Source organism: Cryptomeria japonica, chromosome 8 (genome assembly GCF_030272615.1).
Source record: "Cryptomeria japonica chromosome 8, Sugi_1.0, whole genome shotgun sequence".
In the NCBI taxonomy this organism is placed as follows: domain Eukaryota; kingdom Viridiplantae; phylum Streptophyta; class Pinopsida; order Cupressales; family Cupressaceae; genus Cryptomeria; species Cryptomeria japonica.
In genome coordinates, this window is record NC_081412.1 from 2298035 (window position 1) to 2304034 (window position 6000).

Below are 6000 nucleotides of genomic sequence, written 5' to 3' on the forward strand. Positions count from 1 at the left end.
ATATTTTCAGTGTCAAGTGGGCTCGTGTAGGAGTGTTCTATTAATTCTCCTTTATATTTGTGACCATTCCACATATCATTAGTAGTTCTACGATTTAGACGCAAAAGATATTGTTTTAAGGGTTAAGGCAACAAATGTTTTCATGTATCATGTATATAGTGTTGCGGAACAAAATGGGAATAAAATTGGCTTTGTTTCTGGTAATTGAAAAACTGTTGGAGAAGAGAAGTTTTTCATAAAGATTAAACCTATTTGCACACGTGAGACAAGTTTTTTGTAAACTGTGGAAAGGTAAGTCCACAATGAAAAAGCCTATTGGCTAACTAGAACTTATACCAAAAGTTGGTGCAATGGTTATGTTGATAGTAAGATATACGTAAATTAATATATTTAAGGGTACAAATTGAAAACAAATTAAAAAAGTGTGATAATAATTTATAGTATGACATAGTAAACATAAATCAATAGTTGAGATCCTCGTGAGGTCCCTATGATCATTCATTGTACAATGTAGCCTTTTTACAATATAACAAAATAATTAACTTGTGAAATAGATTATAATGAGAATAGATTTTATATTTGATTATTGATATGTCTTATTTGTTAGGTTTAGGGTTATCGACTAATTAGGATTAGGGTTAAGGTTTGGTTAGGATTAATTTTAGAGTTATGATTAGATTTAGAATCAAGGTTAGTATTAGATTGAGTATTGGAATTAAGTTTGATGGTTAAGGTCAAGAATATGATCATATTTAGGATTGTAGATAGAACCATAACTTTAATTACATCCTAACCCTAATATAACACACTTTAACTCTAATCATAATACTAACCATACCCCTAATGCTAATTAAATCCTAACCCAAACACTATATCTAGCCTTAATTTAAATCTTAGGAACACCAACTCCAATCCTAATTGAACCCTAATTCTAACCCCAATCATAATTCAATTGTAATCCTAACCCCAACCTTTATCCTAAAATGACAATCTTGTACTTGAACCTTAACATTAACTCTAGCCCTGATTGAGCCTAAAATAATTCTTAAATAATTTAAATTTTCAATATTTTAAAACTTTTTAATATTATTTTTAATTTAATAATATTATTAAATACAACATACAAAGTTTTCTAAAATGACAATGTAAATAATATGTTAGAGACGAAGTAATATGTCAAAGATAGATTTCATTACAAGACAGTTAAAACTATTATTTATTTTTATTTTTTAAACTAAATTTCATCAAGTTTCTATTATAAAGATAATAAGAGTCGAAATTATTATTTAAAAATTTAAATAGTACTTGACAATTCAACTATTATAAAGATGAACATAAAATACATTAATTAAAAAAAATAGAATATTATATATTTTTATATTTTTAAATAGTTGTACATTGTTTATTATTTATTTTAAACAAATAAATGTTAAGATATTCTTATAATAATTTATAAACTAAAAAGTATTATTTTCTATATTTTATTATAGTAATTAATTTTAATTTAAATAACACTAACTATCCCTATTTAAACCCTAACCTAAGATTTGTTTTAGAATGGAAACCTTAATTTTACCCAACCCTGAAACACTAACATTGAGTTAACCTTAACTCTAACCCTAAAAACAATTAAAAGATGGTAGATATTATTTAATTTTGATATATATTATTTAAGATGTACATTAGATGAGAGGAATGACTATGTCGACGCACAAGAGATTGGGGCTGCAACCTAGAGAATTTAGAGACTTTAGGCAAAATGACCAACCAAGATTCTATGTGAATCCAAGTTTCAGATCATGGACAAAACCTAAGTGGGCCTGGGAGGATCAAAATAGAGTGTCCGGATTTGTTGCAGATGACAGGGCAAATGATAGATGGAGAAATAATTTTCATCAACCCAAAAACGCTCACCATGACAGTTTCAATAATCGCAATACCATTTATGTAGGTACCAAAACAGATTGGCAGAAGATCTGTGAAAAGGAATGGAGGCCGAAGAAGATTCCCAGATCGGAGCCAGTGGAAAAGGTAAAACCTAAACCGGTGAATCCCAAAAAAGTTGTATTTCTTTCTGGACTACAAAATTTGGAATGGTTTGATTGCTTTCTTTCAAGAGAGGGGTTTTTTTCTAAAATTCTTTGGGGACTGGCTGGATGTATGCCATATCAATAAAATGTGTGAGGAGAAGTGTCCTTTTAAAGTGGAGATCAAGACAATGCCAAATGGTTTTTTTCTAGTCATCATGGAAAATCGCAAAGATAAGAACTGGGTACTAAATAATGGGCCTTTTTTCTTGGGAGGCAGAGGTTTGTATATCAGAGATTGGGAACCAAATTTCAATCCTATTAAGGCCCCTTTGGAAGAAGTTCCCATCTGGATGCGTCTCTATAATCTACCAAGAGAGTATTGGAACGAGGAGGCTTTTCAAATGATTGGGAATAAAGTAGGGTTTTATCTCAAATCGAATGAAGCTATTGAAAAGGAAGATTTTAGTTCGTATGCGAGAATTTGTGTTGGGTGGAAACCTTAGTTCCCATTACCTGCATGGTTAGAAATAAATACAAATGCGGGTTGTTGGCTGCAACAGATCAAGGTTGAAGATCAACTAGAAAGATGCTCAGTGTGTAATAAGGAAGGATACTCGGAGAAGGTTTGTTTGATTTGTCCTAAGGGCAAGTCTGTTGAGTCCTCAATTGAAGCTAGAGTTGCACATTTTGTCGGGGTGAATAAGAAGACAGGTCATTCAAAGACACTGAATAATGGTGCTTCAACTTCTATGGAGGTGACTAAGAAGGGAGAAAAAGGAACAAGTGCAGGGAATGTACAAATGGATGATAAGGAAGGAGGGGACAAGTTTGCAAACCAATTGGATGCTACGCACCTAGTGGAAGAAGCCCTCAATAAGGTTGAAGCTTCTATGAATGTACTAGATGTGAGTATTCAAGGTACTCAAAAGGTTAGACATGTAGAAAGAGACCTGCTTCAGGAATAGGTTCATTGTGCTAATATGGATAATGACACAAGGATTGAGTATGATGAAGGGGGAGAAGATACCTTATGGGAAGAAGACGAGGAGGATTGGGGAGCTTTCGATGAAGAGGACATTTTTGAGAGCCGGACCATCCATCAATCTGACTCCCAACTTGACAAAGCTTCTATAGGGGAAAAGACGTCTAGAGGAAGGAAACCTAACAAAATCTAGATTGTCATGGTCGAAAATGATAAAGGACAATCCAAACTTACAGTAGGGAAGGGAGGTCCCCTTCCTAAAGGAAAATGAAACTCATAAGTTGGAATGTCAGGGGCAGCAATTCCCTTGACAAGCGTCATTTGATCAAGCGGGGGCTTGAATAGATGAAACCGGATTTGGCGTGCTTTCAAGAAACTAAGATGAGCTTGGAGGAGGCCAAAGGGTGGATGAATTCCTGGAGATCTTGGGCGGGGATGTTTTTGAGTGTTGTGGGATCCTCATGCGAGCTTGGTATAATTTGGAATCCTGTTCTCATTCAGGTGGAAGAACTCATTAACTCTCATTCGTGGCAATTGTGCAAAGTTCACTCTTTTGGCATCAACTGCGACTTCTTCTTGATTAATGTTTATGGTCTAGTAAGTGTTTATGGTAAAAATGGAAACAACAACATTCAAAGACTAAACAGATACAACCACAAAACCCTAGCCTAACAACAACAAAGATCCACCATAACATACAAAGATTACCTAAGACAATGCAAATCAAATGAAATCACAAAGATTATACCATCACATGTCCAATAGGGTTTGGATCTCCATTCTTCCTATCTCCATTGATCTTGCTTGATATATTTGCTCTCAAATTTTATGTATGCACAAGAGCTCAAAAAAAGAATGAAAATGTGGTTGCAAGTAGGCTTGATCGCATATGAAAGTTTGAATGCTAGAATGCTTCCAAGATCGATTAGGGTTGATAATGAAGGAGAGTATCCTCTTATATAGAAGACACTATAAGAAATGGAGGGATAAGATTGAGAGGTGTAAAAGATAAATGGTCGGCTATGATTAGAGGGTAGGTAGAGAAAATAAGAAAATAATGAGAGGGTAGGTAGTGTAGGAATTAAGAGATGAATGACATGTGTCATGGGTAGAAAAGGCTAATGAATTAATTAAATAAATAAAGATTTATTTAATTAATAGAAGAAGTGGGATAATTAAATAAATAAAAGTATTTATTTAATTTAGAAAAAGGATAATTTAAATAAATAAAAGTATTTATTTAAATGAGAAATAAGGCTAGAAGAGGATAAACGAATTAATTAAATAAATAAAGATTTATTTAATTAATAGAAGAATTAGGCTTAAAAAATTAAATAAATAAAGATATTTATTTAATTAGACATGACAATTTTAGGTGTCTACATTTTGCCCCTCTTTGAGACAATGCAGCTTGTCGCGTTGTTTCAAAGAAGATAAGATGAATTGATACAAAGTTGCTCCATGATGGGAATGATATGCCCCCTTGAGAGATTGGATGAAAATGTCTGAAAAGATCGCAGACAATCTCTCAATAAAAAAGAAAGGCTAGAATGGACTGACCGGATGGAGTGACAGAGTCGCGGGATAAAGAAGACTGAATAGGGCTAGGGCTAGGGCCCTGGGTAGTCTATAAGATAGACTACGAGGGGAAAACATCTTCATTGTCATCCACGCAACCAAGAGATCAGAGTGCAGAGAGAGCAGAGAGCAGTCAACAGTCAATAGCAATGGTATTGGTGCATAGATTCGACCTCGTTCGCCGATATCAGAGGCTAGCAGATGCAGGAGAGCCGGTAAGTACCACAAAAACCTCCTTGTACTTTGTTGCATTGAATGTTCTCATAAATGCATGTTAGGTAGGCAATGAATGCGCTTTAGGTATGTCAAGCGAGGGGGAAAAAATGTTAAGGAGTGTCTGTGTTGGTGTCAGGCGCGTCTATGATTACAATAGCATTTGTGTTCAATGTGAGCGCATCTGTGTCTTTCAGGTGTGTTTATGTAGGACATGCGTGTCTGTGCAGAGCAAAGCCACATCTGTGTGATTCAAGCGCATTTGTGGAAAGTAGGAGCGTATGTGGCGTATGTAAGCACGTTGTGTCTTCAAGGCCAAATCGGCAGGTCTGTGATAAACACACTCTGTCGATTGGATAAGTTGTTGAGAGGATACACTCAAGCAGGTCCTCTAGGGAAGACTAGAATAGCAGATAGGGCTAGGATTGACAATTGTGTGATAGAACATACGTTGCCAGTTAGGAAACTACTCGAGAGGATACATTCAAGTAGAGGCCCTAGGATAGGATCAAAGCAGCACTTTGTGATGAACAGGGAATGCTACTAGGATAAAAAAAGCAGTACTTTGTGATGAACAGGGAGTACTAAAAAGAGCAGCACTTTGTGATGAACAGGGAATGCCACTAGGATAGGAAGCAACACTTTGTGATGAACATGGAGTACTAAAAAGAGCAGCACTTTGTGATGTATAGGGAGTACCACTAGGATAGGAAGAAGCACTTTGTGATGAACAAGGAATGCTACTAGGATAGAGTGTCATATGATATATATAAGCACTAGGATAAAAAGTAGCACTTTGTGATGAACAAGGAATGCCACTAGGATTGACACAGTTGATTTGCTTGACTGCAAGAGGACCTACCAATGTTGGAGTCACGAGAGAGATTCTCATCGACTCAAAGTTTGCGACCAGAGCTGACACTCAAGGAGAGAGCAGCAGTTCAAGCTATGGGCTTGCGACATATTTTGTATGTGCCTGAGTTTCGGGAAAACATGGGTTTGCTGACTGCGCTAGCTGAGAGATGGCACTCGGAGACTTGCACATTTCATTTGTTGATGGGTGAGATGATAGTCACCTTAAAGGATGTGTATAGGATACTGAGGATACCGATCGATGGGGAGTTAGTTCCTTACGATCAAGAGGGAGATAGGGATGCACTAATATGAGTTGCTATGGAGGTCGACGAAGGAGGTGGG